The 12,995-nt window shown below is 50.2% G+C and overlaps 2 non-coding genes across 2 annotated transcripts; one reads left to right on the top strand and one right to left on the bottom strand.

Annotated features, from left to right (window-relative positions):
* Nucleotides 1-1,901: 1,901 nt before the first annotated feature.
* On the bottom strand, nucleotides 1,902-1,974 carry TRNAK-UUU. Its single transcript has one exon. It is a non-coding gene; the product is annotated as a tRNA-Lys (tRNA).
* Nucleotides 1,975-6,176: 4,202 nt separating this feature from the next.
* Nucleotides 6,177-6,248, top strand: TRNAG-UCC. Its single transcript has one exon. It is a non-coding gene; the product is annotated as a tRNA-Gly (tRNA).
* Nucleotides 6,249-12,995: the final 6,747 nt, after the last annotated feature.

Below are 12,995 nucleotides of genomic sequence, written 5' to 3'. Positions count from 1 at the left end.
GCTCTCACACCAAAGGGCTCATTGTGGCTGCCAGAACCTGTGAGCAGCTCATTTAGTTTGCACCGAGGGTTGAGTCCTGCTTTGTGCACTGTGTGTGAGAATGAAAATCCTAAACCGCCCTTTGAAATAACAAAAGCAGCAGGATGTGTAATTGTCCCTGCCCCAAAGCAGACAGACCAATGGAGAAATGCCATTGAGTCCAGGGTAATACTCCACTGCCATTTTACCTTTTTCGCTTGCTAAACTCCCTCCCAACCTTGAGGGCTCCCAGAGCCCGATATTGAGCTTGAGCCGAGATGTCTACGGTGCAAATTTACCACCTCACGGCCCTAGCCTGGGAGCCTGCACTGGCATGGGACAGCGCTGGGTGTTTCATTGCAGTATGGACATAGCCTAGCATTATGTCTACACTGCCATTAACACACCCAAGTCACTATTCTCAAACCCTGGGTCAGTTGATTCAGGCTGGTGGGGCTTGTGCTGCAGGGTTATAAAATTACAGTGTAGACACTTGGGCTTGAGCCCAGCCTCCGAGACCCCACGAGGGGTGAGGGTCTCCGAGCCTGGGCTCCAGTCTGAGCCCCAGGAGCCCAAATCAGATCATCCAGGCCAGCCGGGCCACAGGGATTTTGTCACAGTATAGATGCCCTCTCAGGGTATGTCTACACTGCAATGTAAGCCCAGGGTTAGCAGAAGTCATGTCAGCAGCCCCAGCACATAAACCTAAACCACGAGGGAAAGACCCACCCCCAAATAAGCTGGGCAGTGTCCTTCTCCCTACGGTTCGTAAGTCCAGCAACCAAACCTCCTTTAACATGAGCCATCCCCTCTCTGCACCCCACTCACAGCTGTTGTCCTTAGTCAGAGCAAGCCCAGAGGTGCCTCTGTAGAGTTCACCTGCCATCCTGGGTGGAAAAGGGGGAAACTAAGAAGGCACCGTACTCATTATGGTGTCTAGGGACTCACTCATCCCTCCACAGCCACCCTGTCCTAACGTTGGTCTAACACCTACATGTTAGTATTGACAGCCAGACCCCGGCCCACTTGGCTTTGGAACCCCTGTCCCCTGCCTAGCAAGTGCTATTGAATTGAGGGTGAGTCCCTCAGTCGGGGTCTGCCAAGCACAGTTGTGCTGCCCTCGATTCACACAACAAGGATAACAACCCTTTATTTTACTCCTGCCCCTGTAACATGGAGACTGGGAATCCAACACCAGCCACGAGTGATCATTTCGGCAAGCAAGCCAACCTATTTCTAACATACTGTAAAATCCACATGCAGACTCATACACGAAACCTTGCAAGAAAATCTCCCTGAGGGGGTCTGAAGCACCTGCTGCTGGAGGGAAGGAGGGAGCTGTGGGTTGGGATTGAGGAGCAGCGTGAGGAGCAGGGGCCTGTGGGTTGGGATTGAGGGGCACTGGGAATAGGAGGGGGCTGTGGGTTGGGATTGAGGGGCACTGGGAATAGGAGGGAGCTGTGGGTTGGGACAGAGGAGAAGGGTGAAGAGGAGCAGGCTCTGGTTGGGAGTGAGGAGCAGTGAGCATAGGAGGGACTGAGGGCTGGGATTGAGGGGCACTGGGAAAAGAGGGGACATGGGTTTAGGCTGAAGAGCATCTTCATTTGGGGATCCAGCAGGAAAGGGGAAGGCAGCAGGTGATTCTAATTCCTTAGGGATATTCTGTGTGTTTGTACGTGTGTGTGTGTGCAGGGAAGGAACATGCTCTATGCCCAGAGGCCTTTATTCCTCCAGGCTGCAAGGACAGAGGGGCTGTCATGAAGTTGCCCCTTCAAACCCACACACAAAAAGGCCCTTCTGAGGAAAGGGAAAATCCTGCAGAGAGAAAACAACATCAAAGAGGACTCCAGCAAGACAGCTGAAGATCTTGGTGAGTAGTTTATCACCTGACCAGGGACTTGAACCCTGGACCCTCAGATTAAAAGTCTGATGCTCTGCCAACTGAGCTAGCCAGGCTCACATAGGAAAAGTACAAGTTGGTGCAGAGGAGAAACTAGTCAAGAAAACAAGAGCGGGAAACAATAGGGGAAACTTACTGCTCTTTCTGGCCTGGTCAACACTACGAGTTTATATCCAATTTAGCAGCGTTAAATCGCATTAACCCTGCACCCGTCCACACAACGAAGCCCTTTATATCGATATAAAGGGCTCTTAATACCGGTATCTGTACTCATTCCCGACGAGGGGAGTAGCGCTGAAATCGGTATTGCTATTTCGGATTAGGGTTAGTGTGGCTGCAATTTGATGGTATTGGCCGCCGGGCACTATCCCACAGTGCACCATTGTGACCGCTCTGGACAGCAATCTGAACTCAGATGCACTGGCCAGGTAGACAGGAAAAGCCCCACGAACTTTTGAATTTAATTTCCTGTTTGCCCAGCTTGGAGAGCTCATCAGCACAGGTGACCATGCAGTCCCAGAATCAAAAAAGAGCTCCAGCATGGACCGTACGGGAAATACTGAAGCTGATCTCTGTATGGGGAGATGAATCTGTTCTATCAGAACTCCGTTCCAAAAGACAAAATGCCAAAAAGTTGAAAAAAATCCCCAAGGCTATGATGGACAGAGGCCACAAGAGGGACTCAACACAGTGCTGAAACTTAAGGAGCTGAGACAAGCGTACCAGAAAGCCAAAGAATGAAATGGACGCTCACGGAGGGAGGGACGACTGATGACTGTAGCTATCCCACAGTTCCCGCACTCTCCAAAAACCATTTGAATTCTTGGCTGAGTTCCCAAAGCCTGAAGGGTCACAAACATTGTTGCGGGTGGTTCAGGGTATATGTCGTTCCCCCCCACCCCCACCCCCGTGAAAGCAAAGGGAAAAAAATCATTTCTCGCCTTTTTTCAATGTCACCGTATGTCTACTGGATGCTCCTGGCAGACGCGGTGCTGCAAAGCAGCATCCCCATCCCTTCCCTTCCAGATGGCAGACGGTACAGTAGGGCTGGTATCCGTCATCGTCGTACCGTGAGTGCTCCTGGCTGGCCTCGGTGAGGTCGGTAGGGGGTGCCTGGGCAAAAACGGGAATGACTCCAGGTCATTCTCTTCTTTAAGCTTTGTCTAATGGAGATTCAGTCCTGCCTGGAATATCACAGCAGCTGGAGGCTGCCCTCCCCTCCCCCCTTTGAGCTCTACTTGCAGAGGCAATAAAGTCAGTGTTGTTTCAAATTCCTGCATTCTTTATTACTTCATCACACAAATGGGGGGATAACTGCCACGGTAGCCCAGGAGGGGTGGAGGAGGAGGGAAGCAATGGGTGGGGTTGTTTCAGGGGCACCCCCTAGAATGGCATACAGCCCATCATTTCTGCGGGATGTCTGGGGCTCTGACCCGGAGCGGCCGTTTGCCTCTCTGGTTCTTTAGCAGGCTTGCCCGATAGTCTAGACAGGACTGACTCTCCCTTTAGACAAAACTTATGGAAGGGAACGACCTGGGGAGTCATTCCCATTTTTGTCCATACGCCCCCGGCTGACCTCACTGAGGCCAGCCAGGAGCACCCATGACAGCAGCAAACGATACAGTATAACTGGTCACTGTCATTGTCAACTTGCAAAGCAGCAGACGGGACGGTATGGCTGGTAACCATCTTTCCTAACTTGCAAAAGGCAAGGGGATGCTGCTGTGTAGCGCTGCAGTACCATGTCTGTCAGCACCATCCAGTAGAGATACAGTGACAGTGAAAAAAGGCTGAATGGGCTCCATGGTTGCTGTGCTATGGCGTCTGCCCGGGCAATCCAGGGAATATGGTACGAAATGATTGTCTGCTGTTTATTTCACGAAGGGAGCATTGAGTGATGACATTTACCCAGAATCACTCACAACACTGTTTTTGCCCCATCAGCCATTGGGATCTCAACCCAGAATTCCAATGGGCGGGGGAGACTGTGGGAACTATGGGATAGCTATGGGATAGCTACCCACAGTGCAACGCTCTGGAAATCGACGCTAGCCTCGGTACATAGACGCACACCGCTGAATTAATGTGCTTAGTGTGGCCGCGTGCACTCGACTTTATACAATCTTTCCAAAAAACAGTTTATGTAAAATCAGAATAATCCCACATCTTAGACATACCCTGTGATTAACAACTTTGGTGGCTAATTGAAAGGCTGATGGTTCAAACCCAAGCGAAGATGGAGTTGTTGTTTTTTTAAGTGATGAGAATCCAGTACATTTTAACAGGCAGAAAATCTCCTCAATGCTGCTCTAGCCTCATTGGGCAAGGATAAGGGAGACTCTTGCCAGATGCATTGGTGTTATAGTGGTGCGCATAGCTGCCTTCCAAGCAGCTGACCTGGGTTCAATTCCCAGCCAATGCAGGGATGTGACATTTTCTCTACTGTGAATTAGTTTTATTTCAGTCATGTTGTATCAGTTTATCAATGAAAACTCCGTATAGCATAACACTCTGCCATATGAAATCATGGAACATGTGCTCTTCCTGGGGATTACACTGGATGAGAAGCTGGATATGAGTCAACAGCACCCTTGTTGCCAAGAAGGCTAACAGCAGATTGGGCTGCGTTAGTAGAAGCATTGCCAGCAGCTTGAGGGAAGTGTGTTCATTTCAAACCTGCAGCTTATTCATTTCATGTGGTGACCCCTCCTACTTCTTGTGTTATGAGAAGGAGTAAATAATACTCCCTTCCTTGGTCCTTTAGAAGATATTATGTGACCTCCTCCCCCTTGTTGTATCCATGTTGGTCCCAGGACATGAGAGACAACACCGCAAACAACAAGGTTCAAAGTCAATGCACATGGGAGAAGCATCTTGTGTTTCATTCCTTATGTCCTACTCCCATCGTGTGGCCATTTCCTTTTCTTCCTTTCTGTCAAAAGCTTTGGTGTTTTGCACAGAAACATTATTTCCCCAGGAGAGACCCAGGAGTGAGGGCTGCATTCCTGTACCAAACAGTCACTAGAAGGGGGCAGACAAAGGCCTTTAGGACGAGGCGTCCGTCACTGTCAAAAAATCATCTCCCTCCTGTGGTTCTGTGGGCAGCAGGAGGAGCCGCAGCTCGGTGGCCCCTGGCAGCAGCACTCCTGGGGTGGCCGGAGCAGCAGCAGGCCCCCTGGGGCTCCCCCCCCCGCCCTGGGGCAGCAGCTGGAGTGGCAGCAGGTTGGCAGGGCTTCTCCCCTGGTAGCGGGTGCTCATTATCCATCAAATAAATCAAAACACTTCCACCTGCAAGTGGATTTAGCCCAGGACCCTCAGAGTCAGCAGCTCTTACACCCCCCACTGAGCTCTCTGGTCAGGTGTCCTAGCGCCGGAAGCCTCCTGTTTAGATCCTAAAATAGGATTTTTGCAGTGGAGGCGGGGGCTGAAATTTTGGACTGGACATTGTAGCTCCACCGTTATTTTATTGAATTGCTTCAAAACAGCAAGTGTAGAAAGTCTCCTAAGGGCCAACGCTCTCCCATGGAAACAGCTGCCCCTGCTCTCCAGGAGTCTGTGCGTTCCACCCAGCAATGTACAAACCTCTGCACTGAAGGGGGGTCAGACAGTGATGGTAACACAAATCTTCCGACTGTTAACCCAAGTCCCTTCCTTTCTTTAACCCAGGACATGCCAGTCAACTGTTAGCCCTGGTGTTATCTTCATCTTAAAATACCTCTCAGGACATTGAACAGAGGAAGTGAAACCCCCTCCCCCGAATGGCTCCCTGTTGAGGCGTTGTACCGTACCTGCCCCTGGAGCCTGTCTGGTTTTATATCCTTAGAGCTTTTTCTCTTCAAACCCCTTATCCCAATTTCTGGGCCACCGCCACATTTCAGAGTTTAGAATTTACTCTCCTCACCCTGGTATGGCACTTTCCATGTGAATTAGACAAAGTGAGTGGGGGAAGCTCCCTTGCTAATGAAAACTGATGCTTTGGGTGAGGCCTGAAATCATAACCCCAGCAGTGCGCCTCCCTCACTAGCTAGACGTGCCCCTGTTTGTGCTTCATAGACAAGCTTGGGAAGTAGCGTAGTTACCTGTGTCTGTGCTTAACCACTTTGGTGACCTAATTGAGAGGCTGATGGTTCAAACCCAGGTGAAGATGGAGGTAGTTTTTTTTTTAGTGACGAGACTCCAGTACATTTTAACAGGCAGTAAAACGCCTCCATTCTGGTCTAGCCTCATTGGGCAAGCATAAGTGGTGTTTTTGCCAGATGCATTGGTGGTATAGTGGTGAGCATAGCTGCTTTCCAAGCAGTTGATCTGGGTTCGATTCCCAGCCAATGCAAAGATGTGATGTTTTCTCATCTGGGTATTGGTTTAATTTCAGTCACATTGTATGAGTTTATCAATGGAATGAGAGAATCAATGGCCTGCAGGTCATTAAACACCCAGTGGAGGAAGAAAGGGGCGGGACTATACAATGAGCTCTTGGAGTTATCCTGGTATTACAATGTTTGGTTTATTTTTTATTTTTTTTCCTTTACTTTATTTGGTTTATTTTTTTTAAAAAATTTCTTTACTTCCCTCTCCATTTTAGAGCCTTTAAGGTCAGAAGGGACCAGTGTGATCATCTAGACCGACCTGCTGCACCTTGCAGGCCAAAAGACCCCACCCACCCACTCCTGTAACAGACCCGGGAGGGGAGGCAGCTCTGTGCACTGCCCCTACCCCAGGCAGCACATGGACGACCTCTGCTCCCCTCCCCCCATGGGTGTGCAGAGATGTGCCAGCAGCACTGAGGTGGCTCCCTGCCCACTCTGCCTCTGTCCCTCCGTGCCACTCCCAGAAATGGCTGGCATGTCCCAGCATCCCCTGGGGCGTGGGGAGTGTCTCCATGCACTGCCCCTGCCCCGAGTACCAACTCCGCGGCCCCCATTGGCCAGGAACTGCAGCCAATGGGAGCTCTGGGGGCAGCTCCTGCAGGGAGCAGCACACGGAGACCCCCTGGCCCCGCCCACCAAGGAGCTGCTGCCGCAGGGTTGTGTGTACCGGTCACTTTGGGAGCTGCAGTGCCCGGGGTAAGCGCCACCCCTCCTGCACCCCAACCCCCTCCCCCAGCGCAGAGCCAGCACCCCACTCCCAAATTTACTCCTTCCTTTCACCCAGAACCGTCCTTCTTCTCCTGGGCTGCAAGTAGCCACCCCTGGGAAGCCAAGAGGCAGGCACAGGATTCTACCTCCCAGCAGCCAACTGCACCTCCCCAGGCTTTGCAGAACGACTGGTGACGCTCTACTAACCCCACTTAGCCGCACTGAGGCGCTTAGCTTCTGCCCTGCCTTCCTCAGCTCGACTTTCCTCTTTTGCCCCATTCCTGCCTCACTCCCTCCTTTGGCAAGTCACACAGAAGAGCCGGCCACCATAGGCCAACCTCCCAGGGCAGAGGAGACCAAGCCACAAGACTTCAAAAGGTGACTGGCCCAGATCCTCTAGCTTTCCCCTGCTGATGCCAAGGCTTTTTCTCAGCTCATTTCACCACTCTCTGCCCTGCAGGGGTTGGGGTTATCACAGGTGTTACCCAAAATTGGGCCAGCTAGTAAGCGTAGGGAGGACTAATGACCCACCAGAGTTTGGCAGAAAGCAGCACGTTTGTTATACTGACAGCTAAGCTCAAAAGAAGAAGGGGGAGGGTATCACACCCACATTTGCATACTCTCGCTCCCAGGACAGGCACAGCACTGAAGATGTCAGGATTCTGCAAGGTAAGTGTCCCACAGCGCAGCTATGGACGGTGCGATGAAGGTAAGTCTTGCTGAGGCACAATGAAATGCAACGCAGAGAACCACTGGCCAGGCGGTCCGGGTGAAGGGCATTCACTGGAGGTACAAGCTTGTGAGTGCTCCCCTGAGCACAGGGCCCCTTCCCCTTTTAAGGGCCTGCACCTCATTGCCAGCGACTAGAGATGACTTGGCTGCATCTGGTGGGTCACACTCCACCTTGGGCAGTGTCCATGCTCTGGGTGTGTGAGTGCTGCCTAATTAGCGTCCCAGACACCTTGTCTACCTGGGAGCTCTTCTGCTCTTCAACCAGCCCATTCATCCCACCAGCATTCCAGGAGGGAGCGGGAGGGGAAAAGCCACTTCACAGGCATTCAGAGAGGGAGAGGAGACAAAAGTGGGAGCAGGGGAAGTATAACAGATCTTCTGAGCATAGAAATCACTGCTGCTCCTACAACAGCAGGGACAGGCCAGGAAGAGCTGGGAAAATGAAGCCCACATGTTTCTGCCTGGTTTCAAACCAGGGACCTTTTGTGTGTTAGGCAAATGTGATAACCACTACACTATAGAAACTCTGTCCCAGTCTTTACCCCTCCCTTCATAAGGACATAAGAATGGCCATACTGGGTCAGACCAAAGGTCCATCCAACCCCACATCCTATCTGCCAACAGTGGCCAATGCCAGGTGCCCCAGAGAGACTGAACCTAACAGGTAATGAGCAAGTGATTTCTCTCCTGCCATCCATCTCCACCTTCTGACAAACAGAGGCTAGAGACACCATTCTTTACCCATCCTGGCTAATAGCCATTCATGGACTTAACCTCCATTCATTTATCTGCAAAAAGAAAGAGGCGTACTTGTGGCACCTTAGAGACTAACAAATTTATTTGAGCATAAGATTTTGTGGGCTAAAACCCACTTCATCAGATGCATGCAGTGGAAAATGCAGCAGGAATATATATATATATATATATATATAAACACAGAGAACATGAAAAAATGGGTGCTGCCATACACACAATAACAAGAGTGAGCAGTTAAGGTGAGCTATTATGAGCAGGAGAAAAAAACCTTTTGTAGTGATTATCGGGATGGCCCATTTCCAACAGTTGACAGGAAGGTGTGAGTAACAGTAGGGGGACAAATAAACATGGGGAAATAGTTTGACTTTGTGTAATGACCCATCCACTCCCAGTCTTTATTCAAGCCTAATTTAATGGTGTCCACTTTGCAAATTAATTCCAATTCAGCAGTCTCTCATGGGAGTCTGTTTTTGAAGGTTATTTGTTGTAATATTGCGACTTTTAGGTCTGTAAATGAGTGACCAGAGAAACTGAAGTGTTCTCCAACTGGTTTTTGAATGTTATAATTCTTGACATGTGATTGATGTCCATTTATTCGTTTACGTAGAGACTGTCTGGTTTGGCCAATGTACATGGTAGAGGGGCATTGCTGGCACATAATAGCATATATCACATTGGTAGATGTGCAGGTGAACTTGCCTCTGATAGTGTGGCTGATGTGTCCTATGATGGTGTCCCCTGAATAGATATGTGGACAGAGTTGGCAATGGGCTCTGTTGCAAGGATAGGTTCCTGGGTTAGTGTTTTTGTTGTGTGGTTGCTGGTAAGTATTTGTTTCAGGTTGTGGGGCTGTCTGTAAGCAAGGACTGGTCTGTCTCCCAAGATCTGTGAGAGTGAGGGATAGGTTGTAGATCCTTGATGATGCAGTGGAGAGGTTTCAGTTGGGGGCTGAAGGTGACGGCTAGTGGGGTTCTGTTACTTTCTTTGTTGGGCCTGTCCTGTAATAGGTGATTTCTGGGTACTCTTCTGGCTCTGTCAATCTGTTTTTTCACTTCAGCAGGTGGGTATTGTAGTTGTAAGAACACTTGATCGAGATCTTGTAGGTGTTTGTCTCTGTCTGAGGGGTTGGAGCTAATGTGGTTATGTCTTAGAGCTTGCCTGTAGACAATGGATTGTGTGGTGTGCTCTGGTGAAAGCTGGAGGCATGTAGGTAAGTATAATGGTCAGTAGGTTTACGGTATAGGATGGTGTTTATGTGACCATCACTTATTAGCACTGTAGTGTCCAGGAAGTGGATTTCTTGTGTGGACTGGGCCAGGCTGAGGTTGATGGTGGGATGGAAATTGTTGAAATCATGGTGGAATTCCTCAAGGGCTTCTTTTCCATGGGTCCAGATGATGAAGATGTCATCAGTGTAGCGCAAGTAGAGTAGGGGCATTAGGGGATGAGAGCTGAGGAAGTGTTGTTCTAAGTCAGCCATAAAAATGTTGGCATACTGTGGGGCCATGCGGGTACCCATAGCAGTGCCACTGACTTGAAGGTACACATTGTCCCCAAATCTGAAATGGTTATGGGTGAGGACAAAGTCACAAAGTTCAGCCACCAAGTTTGCTGTGACATTATCGGGGATACTGTTCCTGACGGCTTGTAGTCCATCTTTGTGTGGAATGTTGGTGTAGAGGGCTTCTCCCTCCATAGTGGCCAGGATGGTGTTTTCTGGAAGATCACCAATGGATTGTAGTTTCCTCAGGAAGTCAGTGGTGTCTCGAAGATAGCTGGGAGTGCTGGTAGTGTAGGGCCTGAGGAGGGAGTCTACACAGCCAGACAATCCTGCTGTCAGGGTGCCATTGCCTGAAATGATGGGGCATCCAGGATTTCCAGGTTTATGGATCTTGGATAGCAGATAGAATACCCCTGCTGCTTTTTTGGCCTGCTGCTTCTCTGTCTGGGAGGTTTTTGTCAGCCCTGGCACACAAAAAGGGCATCACTGCGAGCACCCACGAAGGCAAGATGAATTTTTGCCTGCCTTGCTCAGCTTGACTTGCTTCCTCACCCCATTCCTGCCTTAGATCCTGGGTCACCTGGTGGCTGATGATGGTCCATTGTCTCAAGCGGTGCCAGAGCCTGACACAGTGCCCCTGGGCAGCCTTTGCTCTGCACATGCCAGCCGTGCATATTTGCAAATACTTTAAAGCTCCTGTCAGTAAGTTCTGGGGACAGTTGCTCACCATCAGAGGAAGCTCCCTAAAATTGGCCTGTCTCACCCAGTGGTACATTGACCTCTGTTCAGACTGAGCCAAAGGTGGGGGCCTCGCTGCTGTGGCCGCCGCTGCTGTGAGGGCGGCCACTGTTGTGGATGAAGCCATCCTGCAAGCACCTTCCACTAGAGAGGGGGGCCTCCCCCTTCCCCCCTTCCCATACCCGGTGCTGCACCCAGTGGGGTAAAAAGAAAATACAGCCATATCGGAAGAGTCAGTTGCGTTCTTTGCGGTTGCCCCACCATTCCCCTCGGGCCTGAACTACCCTCCAGCTCAGCCACCACTGAAAATTGAAACACAAAACAGTAGAGCCGTACAAGGCTTCAAAGCCCACCAGGCCCAACCCCTCTTCCAATACGTCAGAAAAGCCGCACTTCTCCTGACTAGGTAGGGATGTCCTATCGCTCCACAAGAAGTGGAAGGCCATCGTGTTCGGTCTCAGCAGCACTCATGGAGCAGAGGGAAATAACTGGCTGAGGAAATTCCCCACAGATGGGTCTTGAGCATCACAACCTTGTAGGTAATGACAGGTCCACTTACGCCACCGGCCGAGCCATTCCTCACAGGCCAGCAACTGCTTCTCCCAGTTCACGTTCCCCACCTTGTCCCCAACCGAACGCTAGAAGGCCCAGCCATCAACCTGCCCACTCTTGCAGCCCTCCTCTTCCGCCCTGACTGATAGGGGGGAGTATTGAGCCTCCCTCCCTTAGGCCCTTCAGCATCCCTGTGGAACACCAACGCCGCCCAAGTGACTTTGGGCCAGTAGGTCAACCAATAGGGCTGCCTCCTAGGCCAGGCTGCAGCCCAGCTTCAGGACTGAGAGGAAATGGAGCTCGCATCCCTACCTACAGGACTCCAGACACAGCCAGGCTTCTGGATCAAACGTCTCCTCTTGTGCTCAAGTCACAACAGCTAGCGGGCAAAAGACAGGCTTTCATGGCATTGGAGAAAGCAAGACAGAGCCTTGGAAGACCCAGCAGGGTTTGTGGCACAGGGGGCATAAGGAATTGTCCTCAGATCCCACGAAGACTTCAACTCAGATTGCAGGATTCAAAGTCCCGAGTGCTGGCCCTTACACCATGGAACCCCCAGACCTCTGCTGAGGATGACCCTGTGCAGGCAGCCCTGCATTTGCTCACCAAGTTGTCATGCAGGAGTTTGCTGCAGCTCCCAGAGGCCTTTCTTAATCCAGACTGAGAGGCCAGTGGGCATGTGAGGAAGTTGCCCCTTCAGTCCCAGGCCCTTCCTAGTGAAAAGAAGGTGATGTCAAATAACATCCTGGAGAGATGCCTTCTTTTATTTTGAGGGGAATGGTTCCTTTTTCACCTAACCAGGGACTTGAACCCTGGACCCTCAGATTAAAAGTCTGATGCTCTGCCAACTGAGCTAACCATCCTCACATATAAAAGAAGCAAATGTCATGCAGCAGAGAAACTAGTCATGAAAATGAGAGCAGAAAACAATGCAGAAAACCTGCTACTCTCGCTCTCTTAGCAGTCCTGGCCCCAGCCTGCTCCTCCATCCAACACCCTGAGGCCTTATTCTTTTTTTAGTTAAATATCAAATCCAGGAGAAAACACAGTTATACAAAGCAAAACGAAATCACAAACAGAAATGTCATTGGAAATACAGAAATAAAAAAGGAAAATGCAGTTCCCATCACTTTATTGTTTCTGGGCCATTCCTGTATCGAGAGCACCCGCGAAGGTCCCTGTGTGCTTACGAGAAACCTGGAGGAACTCATACCACAGCCTGAACATGAAACTCAACTGCTCCCAGGTGCTGCAGTAAAACCCTTTCCCTGCTGTGACGTTGCACTCCATAGGATTTTATGAAAATATACTAATGAGTGTGAATATAAAGTGACTGGACTATGCTTCATGCAAAAGGTCTCTTGTAAGGTATCATTACAAAGTTTATAATCTACGGTGTGTGTTCATCCTATTTGTATGAACCGATCATTCCTGTATCTGAAATTAGAAATATGAACTATAACTCTGAGGTCCTGTTGTAATGATGCAAAGTGTGGGCCATTAGTAGTGGTTTAGACTCTTGATGGCTCCCATTGACCAGGACAATAGACTATAGATGGCTCTGTCCTGCACCATTTAATTTGGTCTTATTAAAATGTAACTAGCATGTTACACTTGTGTTTTTAAAGGTGGCTTCCCCAAGCAATCCCAAGTTGTTCTTCCCACAGCTGCACACTCTCCTCCACCCCAACCCCATGACTGAGCCCACACCCTGCACCCAAAC

This window comes from Mauremys mutica, unplaced genomic scaffold (assembly GCF_020497125.1).
Source record: "Mauremys mutica isolate MM-2020 ecotype Southern unplaced genomic scaffold, ASM2049712v1 Super-Scaffold_100166, whole genome shotgun sequence".
In the NCBI taxonomy this organism is placed as follows: Eukaryota; Metazoa; Chordata; order Testudines; family Geoemydidae; genus Mauremys; species Mauremys mutica.
This window is presented reverse-complemented; position numbering and strand designations above follow the sequence as displayed.